Below are 11,506 nucleotides of genomic sequence, written 5' to 3'. Positions count from 1 at the left end.
CGTCGTCTGCGGCGGCTTCGCGGACTCCGGCGAGCGATTGGCGAGCTTCCGGTGGTAATGCAAAGGGGGAAGTGGTCGAGGAGGTTCAGAAGGGAGAGGGGAGCAAGCTGGTGTGAGGAATGAGGCGGGGGCGCCCTCCATTTATAGCGGCGAGGGGTGCTGCGGGCGCACGGCCATGGAGTTGGCGTCGAAGATGCTACAGAGGCTCAGGGGCGTGGGCGAGGGTAGGTGACTGATCAGCATTGTCGGGCAGTCCTCACGCGCATCATGGCGCAGCAGGAGGGGTACGTGGTAGCTTGGGCGACGTCGTCGTCTGCCGCACGGCCGCTGGAAGTCGTCGACGATGGCGTCGTCTACAGGGCGAGCGCGGTCCATGGCGATGTATGGGAGGTAGCTGGGTCAGAGGGGCGCGTGTGTGCGAGAGGAGGTGACGCAAGGAGGTCAGAGGCGTCCGGGCGATGACGTGCACCGTCGTGTCCAAAGACGTGCCGGTGCGCGCTCTGGCATGTCCTGGCATGCCTGGGCACGTCACGTTCTGGACGATGTCGTGCTCCTCTCTGCCCAGGGCTTGGTCCAACGGGTTCAGGGGAGCACGGAGAGTCTCCATGACACTATGGTGCATAGCTGAGGTGAGAGGAGGAGAGGATGGCATGGAGAGGGGCATGACATGCACGACATGGTCATGTCCTGGCTCATATCATGCACAAAGTTTGTCTCTGGCGCTTGGCATCGTGTACTGAGTGAAAGGAAGGACTAATGGTGACCTAGGCTTGATGATTGAGGCACAAACATGCTGGATAAAAGGATGTAGGGAGTTGGTAGAATTGTGCCTGCCATGTGTTCGACACAATGGCCGCAAGAGAGAAATTTTCAAATTTTGCAAAGATTTTTGGTGGAGTTGATTCAAATATGGTTTGGCACAAGTTGGTGGTGGTGGGGTGCAAAATGGAATTGATTTGTGAAAAACCAAAATATGTATGATCTAGAATCTGATTTGGTGTTGCAACTTTGCACTCTTATAATAAGCAAAATAAAAGGAGTTAGTCAAGGTGGTCAACACCAAAGTTGTTCATCTTGATGAGGTCTTGGATAAGGTGCAAAGAGTTGAGAGACTTTGGTTTAGAAAACTCTTAATACTAAGGCTCAAAGTGGGTAAGATGTTAAAATTGCCACTTGTGACCATTATCACATGTAACAAGGTTTTGCTATTTCCTTTGGTTTGATTTGGGTTTCTTTGCTTCAAAAGTGTTTGTTATTGGTTCATTGACGTTTCCCAACCATTGGAACAATTCAAAATGGCCTAGGTTAAGGATTTACAAAAATGGCCATAGCCTCATATGTGTTGCTATTTTTATTTTGTTTTATTTCTCTTGATCCAAAGATCATGGTTTTGGGTTCCTTTGATGTTGTTTGGGTTGATGGAGGGTTTCACCATTTTGGTAAAGTAAATAGGGCATAGGCCATTATTAGAGAAATGGCCATAAGCCCACATATGCCTCACCCTTGATTTGGTTTTCTTTCTAATTGTTCCTCTTTGGTTTGGGGAAGGGTAGGGTTTAGGGTTTTGAGAGATGTTCACACTTCAAACAAACTAACATGGCAAAGATCACTACATACTTGTATGAGCACTATGCACATCAAGTGTTTTAAATAAAGTTTTTGTTGGCTCCAATTTTTGGGAAAAAGGAAAGTTTATTTTCTTCTGTGTTTGAAAATTTGGGATGTTACCGTTGACAAGTTTTATTAGGTAACCGTTGTAGTATACTACGCAAGTTGTTAGCAAATTATTAACAACAACATAAAAGTGTAAGTTGTTCTATGATCGAGTTAAACAGCTCCAAGTCATCCAGAACCACGGACACGGCTTATCGATAAGATGTACACCCTGCAGGGGTTGCCCAAATGTAACCATATGCATGCTCGACCCATTTACGACGGGTGGATGTCTCTCACAACAAGACCGTTTCCAGTTCAACAAGAAACTCTAGGGGGGCACCCCACTAAGCTACCCGTAAGGAAGTTCGGCCGCACTCCGAAGCGGACTCATGGTTGCGTAGGCGTCTAGGCGGGCACTAACACCAAGCACTAGATAAGTCATCTAGAACTTATGCAATACAGAACATAAACACACGAAGGCAACATGAAGTAAATCGTGCATATCGTGCATATGAGCAAATAAAACCAAGGTTGTGGCCCCCTTTTCAACAGACTTGAGAAAATGTAATGGGTGAGGGGGGTCCCAGTAGTAATCCCCACGTACGGGTAGAGCGCTCAATCTCGGAACATATAACAAGAACTCGAGTCCTAGGGGACATTAGCGAGTCAAAATTCTGATGCTTTCGCAAAGGGGCTCACAGAACTGCTTACGATTTTAGTTGTTAACATTAAAGTAAAGCATTAGTATCTCCAACAAATATATCCATAAACCATGTGTCATGATTCCCAGCAGATAACCCGATAAGATAACGATAACGGTAATAAGATATAAGCGACACTAAGCATGCACTACGACTCGCAAGGCAGATCCGATAACCAAACAACAGCTGTAGGAGGGTGGTGGAGGCAATATGGGATTCTTGAGGGAACAAGTGGATAGGACACGTGACAAGAACGCAACTAAAGGCTAGCATAAGAGAGAAGGCAAAATAAAATAGGTGAGCGACTCCTGCAGAGACATGAGTTTATGAACTAATTGTCTGTTAAAGATTGCCGAGGAACATCCGGAGGACTTGTCGTATCTCACATCAACACTTCGCGATCCTATCCGAGAAGAAGCAAATGCTGGAACAAACATCAGATGTAATTCTTAGTACTACAGATAAAGAACCAGCATGAGCAAGATGCAGGCATGCATGGCATGGCAATGATGATGCGATGCAACTTATCCAATTAAGCGGGATCGGAACCCCGGACAAACAAATTAGGGTTGGAGTTGCATTTTCTACCGACAAAGTTAAGTGTTGATTAGTATGGCATAAACATGGCAGGGGTTAGCTACTTCAAATTTAACCTGAGCAGGGAAACCCAAGTCGGTATCCGAAATACTCCGCATATATGTTAGGTGAAATGCACAACTATCATGGCACGACAAGATGCGGGATGCAAACAGATGAATGGATGACATATTCATGTTCCTCATATTTTTCTGATTAACTTTCATATAGAAAACATTTTAATCCAAGCTACGGATCAAAAGATATGATTTTAGCAAGAAATGCACATTTTCTGGAATTTCTGGATAAAAGAAAAAGACGTGAGGCATTTCTCAGCGAATTGGAACCAGCCCGGGTGGCTGACCGGCGGGGCCAGGGGCTGACGCGGATGCTTACAAGGCATGGGATGCAGAAGTGGATCTGTTGGTGGATGACAAACGGGCCCCACTAGTCAGGTTGAGGAAACGAACAAAAAGGTGAGGCTTTTGCCTCAGATCGGAATTGAACCAGTTGGGCTGCGCTGCTTATTTTGTCAAGCAACTGGTGCGGCCCAACAAGAGCAAATAGGTAGGCGGGGACGAGATTGAAGCTGCAGCCATGGCGAAGCTCGCGGATGAGCATCGATCTATCGATTTGGGGCGAACCGGGAAGGGGAAGAAGGTGCGTTGGCTGCGCCTTGATGTGGTAAAACTGATGGTCCTGTTGGTGGTGCCAGAAACCCACCGGAGCATCGCCAACGATGACGACCTGCGGAGGAATACGACGGTCAACGTCGGTAGATCGATTGGGAGGGGGAGGGAGTCCATGGAGAGGCTCGGGAGGACAGGAATCTAACCAGGAACGTGAAGCCATGTCCAGAAACGTCGGGGGGGCATGTGGGAGGTATGAATCGAAGCTTTTCCCGCCGGGGTTGGAAACGGAAACGGTGAACGTGTTGTCGATTGGAGGCCTCACAGGTCAATTCCTTTAGCAAGGAGGATGACGACGATGAGGCGCATCTCCCGATGCCCTCGGATGAACGTGGGGTGACCGGTAGAGGCGGCGCCATGGTGAGGTTGGTGTGGAGGTTTCCTGTGTTGTGAAGGAATGTGCTCTGTGGGAGGGTTTTCATGGAGAGAACAACGAAGAGAGGGAGAAGTTAGTGGTGGCGCGAGGAAGGAAAGATGGAGGAGGCTAGGGTTTTCCTTGGGGATTAAAAGGGAGGAGCAGGTGGGGATGGTGCGGTGGTCACAGAAGGTGGAGCACGCCTCCTGCGTGCTCGCTTTTGGAGAAGAGGACAACGAGGGTTGCCCTCTCCATATGGAAGGGGTACATGCCAGAAAGAAGTGGCTCGGGCCAGAGGAAGAAAAAGGAAGTGGGCCGGAAGAGAGGCTGGGCTGGTCCAGGAAAAAGAAGCAGGCTAGGGAGAGATAGAAGAGAAAAGGGTCCTGAGGGGTTAGGTTTTATAAGACCATATGAGAGGGAAAGTATTGAAATAGGGATTTATGAAATAATTTTATTTTGTTAAAACATGGATGACATGATGCATAAAAGAAAACAACAAGCAATTCTAATAGGGTATTATCCTAGGCCGTTACACAGGCCCCCCCTAAAGGTACGCCAACTTCGGCTAGAAAACTGCAACAAATTCTTTGGCCACTTGGGAGAATAAATTTCGACGGAAAATGGAAGTTTCTAATGTCTGTAAAATTTGTGGTATGGAATGTGAGAGCACATACCATGCACTGTGTAGGTGTCCAATGGCGCGAGCTTTAGGATGGAGATGACCGATGAATGGAAGTCCCAGATGTCACACCGTATGAGCATCTTGGGAAGGTGTGGATCCTACACTTGCTGGATGGGAGATCGGAGCTGGAACGCACGAGAATCCTGATGGCTTTATGGAGGATATGGCATGCTCGCAATGAGGTCATCCACGACAAGCCGGCTCCTTCGATCGACAGTTCACGAAGGTTTATTTGTAGCTATGTTGATTCTCTGATGTCCATCAAGTAGTACCCGCAGACATATGTAAAAGGCAAGCAACCAACAGTTGTGAACCATGAGAAGATCCAGAGAGAGAAGGTTTCAGCAACGCTGTCAAAAACTGGACAGTACATGGCCAAAACCTAATGCAGGCTTCCTAAAGCTCAATGTGGATGGGTCTTACTGTGAACATGCAAGGAACGGCGGTGCTGGCTTGGTTCCGCGGGATGATACCGGATCAGTTTTGTTGTCGGCTTGCTGATACATTCCAGCATGCACCTCGCCGCTGGAAGCTGAGCTTGTTGCTTGCAGGGAAGGAATCGCCAAGACAAGAGAGTGGTCTGATCAGACGTGCATTGTTGAGATGGACAGTGTGAAAGCAGTTCGGATGATCAAGTCTACAGACTTGGACAGATCATGTTTCAGCCATACGATGCAAGAAATCAAGCAATTGATGCAGTTAGATCCTAGGTACAAGCTGTTAGCAGTCCATACGAACCAAAATCGTGCTAGTCATTTGTTAGCTTATAGGGGAAGATCGAGTGCTGAAAATGTAACCTAGATCAGGACTGCTCCCGAGGATGTTTATGTGTGTTGCCTACATGAGGCTCCTCCTGTAGCTTAATCAATATTATATTTCTTTCGCAAAAAAAAACACCATCAACATGGCACTGCTACTCGGACCAGACCGGTCCTAAGAGCATCTCCACTCATCTCTCCGAGAAGCCCCCCACGACCACTTTTTTCATTTGGATGGCGAAAAAGGGTCCAGTCGCGTCCCTAGTTCCTCATTTTGGCCTGGATTTGAGCCTATTTTCGTCCGGACTCCCCACGTCATCCTCGGTTTCCCGGGGGTCTCCCAGGGGCTCCGGATGGATGAAACAAGTCATCTGGCCCACGCGTCAGTAGCTATTAGGATTGTTACAGAGTAGCTGACTGCCTGGTCTCCGCACCGCAGCGGCGAGTCGACCTCTCGGCAGACGAGGAGCGATGCCGTCGGCGGTGGCCTAGCGACGATCCTACTGCCGTCTTCCTCATCAGAACGTGGCCGGCACATCCCGCGGAGGCCGCGACTAGTCTGTCCGTGTGTGTGGTGGCGGCGCCAGATCCGGCATCCCTCGGGTGCCCCATCGCCGGATCTAACTTCGCTCGGGAAGGTAGGCGCGGACGCAAAGAAGAGCAGTTCCTGGGCGCTCGCCGGTGGAGGCACGACGGGTCACCGTGGGTGTGCTTGGCGGGTGGCCGACGACGTTCGCGAAGAAGACAGCCGAGGAGGCCATGCCAGAGCGCCGGATTCACGCGTCGCGGCGAAGAGGAGGCTTGGGCGAGGCACGGCTGGGAAAACCCTCCTCCCTAGCTAATGCAAAATTTTATCCGAATTAGGTTCATCCGGATGAAAATTTGACCCCGAGGAGCAGCAACCAGTGGAGATGCTCTAAGGTTTTCGCTGGTAGATAGAGTGCAACAGCGAGTTCCCGGGACGCAGTTTTTTTCCCGTGCAAAAAGGCTGAATGAGTAAAAGTTTGTCGGCATGTATATAGTATTTCCGCATCAGTCGCTGTCAACCTTACAGAAATATTAACGTGTTGTGCTTGCTCTAGAAAATAGTGTCCGTTGTTTTTCTGGTCTTATCTGCACCCGTGCTGAACAGACTTGCCTGCGCCCAAAATAGCACTTTGATCACTGTAGACAGTTCGCGTCTGTTTACTGTGTATCGTCTTCTAGCTCCAACTCTGTACTGCAGATCGTTTCCCACTGTATAACACTTCCAAGGAGAAGGAGTACTAAGAACTTTTTTTTATTAACAGGGTTCGGTCCCGAATGACTGAGTGCTTCATTATGGTAGCAGTAAAACTATTTTATACGAATGGTCTTTAAAAAGCTGGAAAATACAAACCGACCCTTACAATATGCACAATGGACCTCCCATAAAAACAAAAAATGCGATCTAGTCCAGCTCCTTTCCCACTTAACTAGGGCTCGTTGTCGTCAATCTCCACGTTGCCGAGGACACAACCACTTGGGGCGTGGAGATGGGAGCCAACTACGGTGAAACCAGAGGGCCTCCGCAAATGGTTTTAGAGCCTACATGTTGATGAAGGCCCGAAGATGACACCCGAAAGCAACTGACACCATCGCCTGAGGCTGGAGGGCCCGCCCTTTAGCCTTGACGAATGATGGAGAAGACGGCGCCGTGATGAACCTCCGATGAGAAGCGCTACCGGTCCCCTGCTGCAGATGCGGCTACCCACCCTTAGAAGCCAACACCTCCCCCCTTCCTTGTTTCCACGATGAGCTAGAGAGGAGGAGCCGCAACTCCAGGCTTGGCCGCCAAATCCACCGAAAGTAGCCTTTTTCTGGAGATTTCCGCATCCCCCGTCGCCACACATCCAACTCCGACCGCCGGAGCACCACGAAGCATGCAATAGGAGAAGACGAGACATCGACAAATTTGAGTGCAGAGATACGACGCTTCACTACCAACATAAACACCATACGCCATATAGAACAAACTACAAACCTTAGAACTACTCATATATACTCCGGCGCCTCACCTTGCCCAACTCCAGTAGGCTAATCCGGCGGAGAGGGTATCAGACAGACCTGGCGGGCGAAGAGAACTTGAAAAGCTATTGCAGCTCTACGAGAGAGAAGATGAGGAAATGAGCAGCCTCCCAGTAGTGAGTACTTAGACGGAAATGCACTTTTGAACATGGGAGCATATGCTTCTGCTATCCAGAAAAATATTTTAAAATATCAAAAAAATCTGAACAAAATTTGGCGCATATACATCAACATTATAGGTGCACACGCCAAGTTTCATGGAAAACTGACTTTTTTTATGTCCTGTGTAAAAAAAGATAAAGAAATATATCATGAAAAGCTCTTTTTAAGCACAAAAATTTATTTTTTTTGCACGCGACACAAAAAATGTTGGTTTTCGGCCAAACGACTTTATGAGCACATAGAATGTTGACAAGTATGCCTCAATTTTTTGTTTAGAATTTTTTGACATTTAAACTGCATTTAGAATTCATTTCAAAAAACCAGAAGCATATGCTCTCGGGTGCAAAAACGCCTTATCCAAACTTAGAACTTAAATCCCAGCGATATACGGGCGTTCGTCTCTAGATAAATCATTGACAGACCACGTATGTTTTGCTGGTGAGATCTAAATAAAAGGCTTACACCATAACCTTATGGAGAGGTGGACACAAAAATGTTGGTTCTAGAAATCCAAAACATAATTTTCTCAGTGCTCGATGCAAAAATGGCTATGTTGCCAAGCTTCTGAGTTTCTTCAACCTTTTCAAATTATTTGACTCAAATTTATTGAAATACACATGAACGCATCTACACACTAAAACGAGTTAGATACATAAATTTGGCGCGCGCCATTGGACACCCCATTTTTGGAGACTTAGAAATGTCAGAACAAAAATGGGGTGCGGGCGCAACTAGTTGCGGAATATTCCCTCTCCATATGTATCTAGACAAAAATAAGCCAACAGGAGAGAGTACATGTCAACAACAATGAAAAGTAGCCGGCATTGGTCCTTTGCAGCCATGACACTAGTTGCTCCCGTATGAGTCGTTCTATCTGAAATTTTGAATCGGGGCTCTAAGTATCACATGCCCTCTTTTTAAAAATTCAAACTCCCTGGCAGCACGACCTGATTGGTGTTATTGTTTGGCTACAGAACTATACAAGTGGATAGGGATAAGCAGGTTTGACCGAGGTAGACACGTGTCGTGCGATGGAAGATCAGCAAGTCTATTTTGTAAATTATATCGAGTTTGAATTTCCGGGGCTATATGGAAAACTGTAAACGGAGGCCGAGCTACATGTAGTCTTTTATTTTCAAAAATTCGGAAATCACAGTTTTAAGCTTCAAAAAAATCTGAAACAAAATCCCAGATTTAGACAAAAATAAAATCTACAAACGTGCAAAATCTGAATGTGAAATTCTATGTATTGTAGACTGCACAAAAATGACAACATCTGACAGATTTTACAGTTTTGAAATTTGCACTATTCACCGTAAATCTGACAGTGTCATGAATATTGCTACATTTCCCCGTAAAGTTAGTTAAAAATAAATAAGTTTAATTTAGCCAAAAGTTAAAAGTGCACTTATTTATGGATGGAGGAAGTAGTTTAGATGTCAACTTAATTTGCAAGCACAATGGCACCCTTTCCATGATTCTATTGTTTCTTTGTCGATCTATAGAAGATTTTGAAAGGCGCACCAAAGTTCTTGCAGGCCACATTTTTTTATTCAAGATTAAATGTACGGACCATTGACCTTTTTATTAGAATTTCGAATTAATTCGTATACAAAAGGCTGTTCCCTCTCTATGATTCTATTGCATCTCTCCATATCGATCTACAAAAAGAATCATGATTAAATTAACAGCTTATGAATCGATCAAGGCTGCACGTTCTTCATCATCAAGAAGAAATGAGCTGCTTGAAGTTGATCGGCGCGGCGAAGCCCATCTTCACCGGCGCGGAGAAGATGGCCTTGGCGCCCTTGTTGGAGGTTGCCTGGGTGCCGTGCACCCCGTCCCAGAACAGGTGGTCATTGCGGTTGCCGCAGTAGGTGGCGTTGGGCACGCACCCGGTCTGCACGCCGAGCCTCCCGCCGCCGCAGCACGCGCTGGTCACGTCCCTGAACCCGGCGGCCTCCGGGTGCGCCGTGAAGAAGGTCACCAGGTTGTAAGAGCTCCCCACAGAGTACTTCATCCCAGGCAGCGCGGCGGCGAGCTTCGCCATCGCCTGCGCCAGCGCGTCGTTGAACCCCTTGGCGAGGGCGTTGGCGGCGGGGACGCACGCGGTCTCGCCGGTCGGGGACTTGGCGCGCACCGCCGGCACGCAGCCGATCGGCGGCACGTCGACGATCCCGAAGCGGCGGGCGCCGAGGGTGTAGAGCGTCTGGACGTGTTTCGTATAGTTGGAGAGGAGGTCGGCGTAGAAGGACGGCACCTCGGCCGCCGTCCGGTTCTGCTGGATGAAGGCGAACATGTCGTTGCCGCCGTCGCTGATGAGGAAGAGGGACTTGGACATCAGCGCGTCGATGGCCACGGATCCCTTGTCGCCGGCGTACTGGGTCATCTTTGACTTGGTGGCCGCGAAGAGCTCCACCTGCTTGGTCAATGTCAGGGTGTTACCCTGATGGATCGATCCACGCAAACATGAGAAACAAATCAGTAACAAGAACCGGGACAAATCAAAGACGGGCCAAAAGTGAAAGCATTATATATTCTACTCACGGTGGTGTCGAGAATGCCGGAGCCGCCGGAAGCGTAGTTGGCTCCACGGAAGCCTCTGAAGATCTGGCGGCTCGTCTGCGGCGTAAGCGACAGGTACGCCGGCGGGCTCCTCTTGAAACCCAATATCCTCGCTGCATTATTTCAGTTTGCACCGTTGCGTACTTTGCGTCAGCCAGTTTCATGTGAAAAAAATGGAAACTAGAGGACGACGAACGGACGTACAGATGGAGTCGGCGACGTTGTAACCGTTGCTGAACCTCCCGGTGGCCCTCGACTGCGGGAAGTCGATGCCGTAGGGGAGCTGCAGCGGGCCGTTCCCCGGCAGGTACTGGTTGTTCCCGACGTCCACCGTCGAGTCGCCGAACACGTACACCGCCGGCACCAGGTGCACCTCCTCGCGCGCGTGCCTGTTCGCCACTGCCGCCGGCAGAGCGCCGCCGCAGACAATGAGCACTGCCGCCACCAGTAGCATCAGAGCCTTGCCATTGGCCACCCTTGCCCCCACCATGGCTCTGTGGCTATACCTATGCCTGTTTACAACAGGTTTCGGATCGGATTTGCTCGTACGCTATAGCTTTTCCGGCCGAGCTAGCTACTCCACTATTGTGGGTTTGCTGCTAGGAGATGAATTGGAATGCAAGGTAGGCAGTTGGATGTAGATGCCCACGCCCGGGAATATGTGCTTGGAATGGTAGCGGGGCAATCTACCTGTGAGTCGTCCGAGCAAAGCCCCAGCCTCTCCTGCCTATTTATACACAATATACGATGTATAACAGCACGCACGAGGTATGAAATCCGTTATGGCCTGGCCTCCGTGTGTCTTGACCATGAAGCGATCAATCCGTTGAACGAGTAAATGGCAACGAGAACCGTGCATCATCTCTTCTGTTTTGAACTTTTGAAACCTTGCCAATGATCTCATGCCATGGAGCTCCTTTTTTTCTTATATAATTCAGTGGATAGGTACGCTGGTCACTTGCAGTTTTGTGGCTTCTCATGACCGATTCCACTTTCTAATTTACTTTTGAACAAATTCCACTTTCTAAATGGCGCAACACATGCATATATTACAAGACCATGACCATGACTCCTCTCCCTTTCAACAGTTTACCCAACTACCTAATGGCTGCTAGTACTTCAAAATACGTCTGTTTTGCTGCAAAGAAAGTCAAGAGGCTCAGTAATTCATGTTATACGAATTTATGTGGCCCTTAACATCTACTATTCAACATGGCTATTGTATATTTAACTCACTCCGCGACATACATGTTTAAGTGATACCCTCTCCTTCCCAAAAAAGATATTCTGTATCAAAAATTTGTCTAAATTTTGAT

General features: G+C 48.2%; 1 pseudogene; it reads right to left on the bottom strand.

Annotated features, from left to right (window-relative positions):
• Window positions 1-9,189: 9,189 nt before the first annotated feature.
• LOC124688235 lies at window positions 9,190-10,680 on the bottom strand (annotated as a pseudogene).
• Window positions 10,681-11,506: the final 826 nt, after the last annotated feature.

This window comes from Lolium rigidum, chromosome 2 (assembly GCF_022539505.1).
Source record: "Lolium rigidum isolate FL_2022 chromosome 2, APGP_CSIRO_Lrig_0.1, whole genome shotgun sequence".
In the NCBI taxonomy this organism is placed as follows: domain Eukaryota; kingdom Viridiplantae; phylum Streptophyta; class Magnoliopsida; order Poales; family Poaceae; genus Lolium; species Lolium rigidum.
The sequence above is the reverse complement of the archived record's forward strand: the minus strand, read 5'-3'. Positions and strand labels throughout refer to the sequence as shown.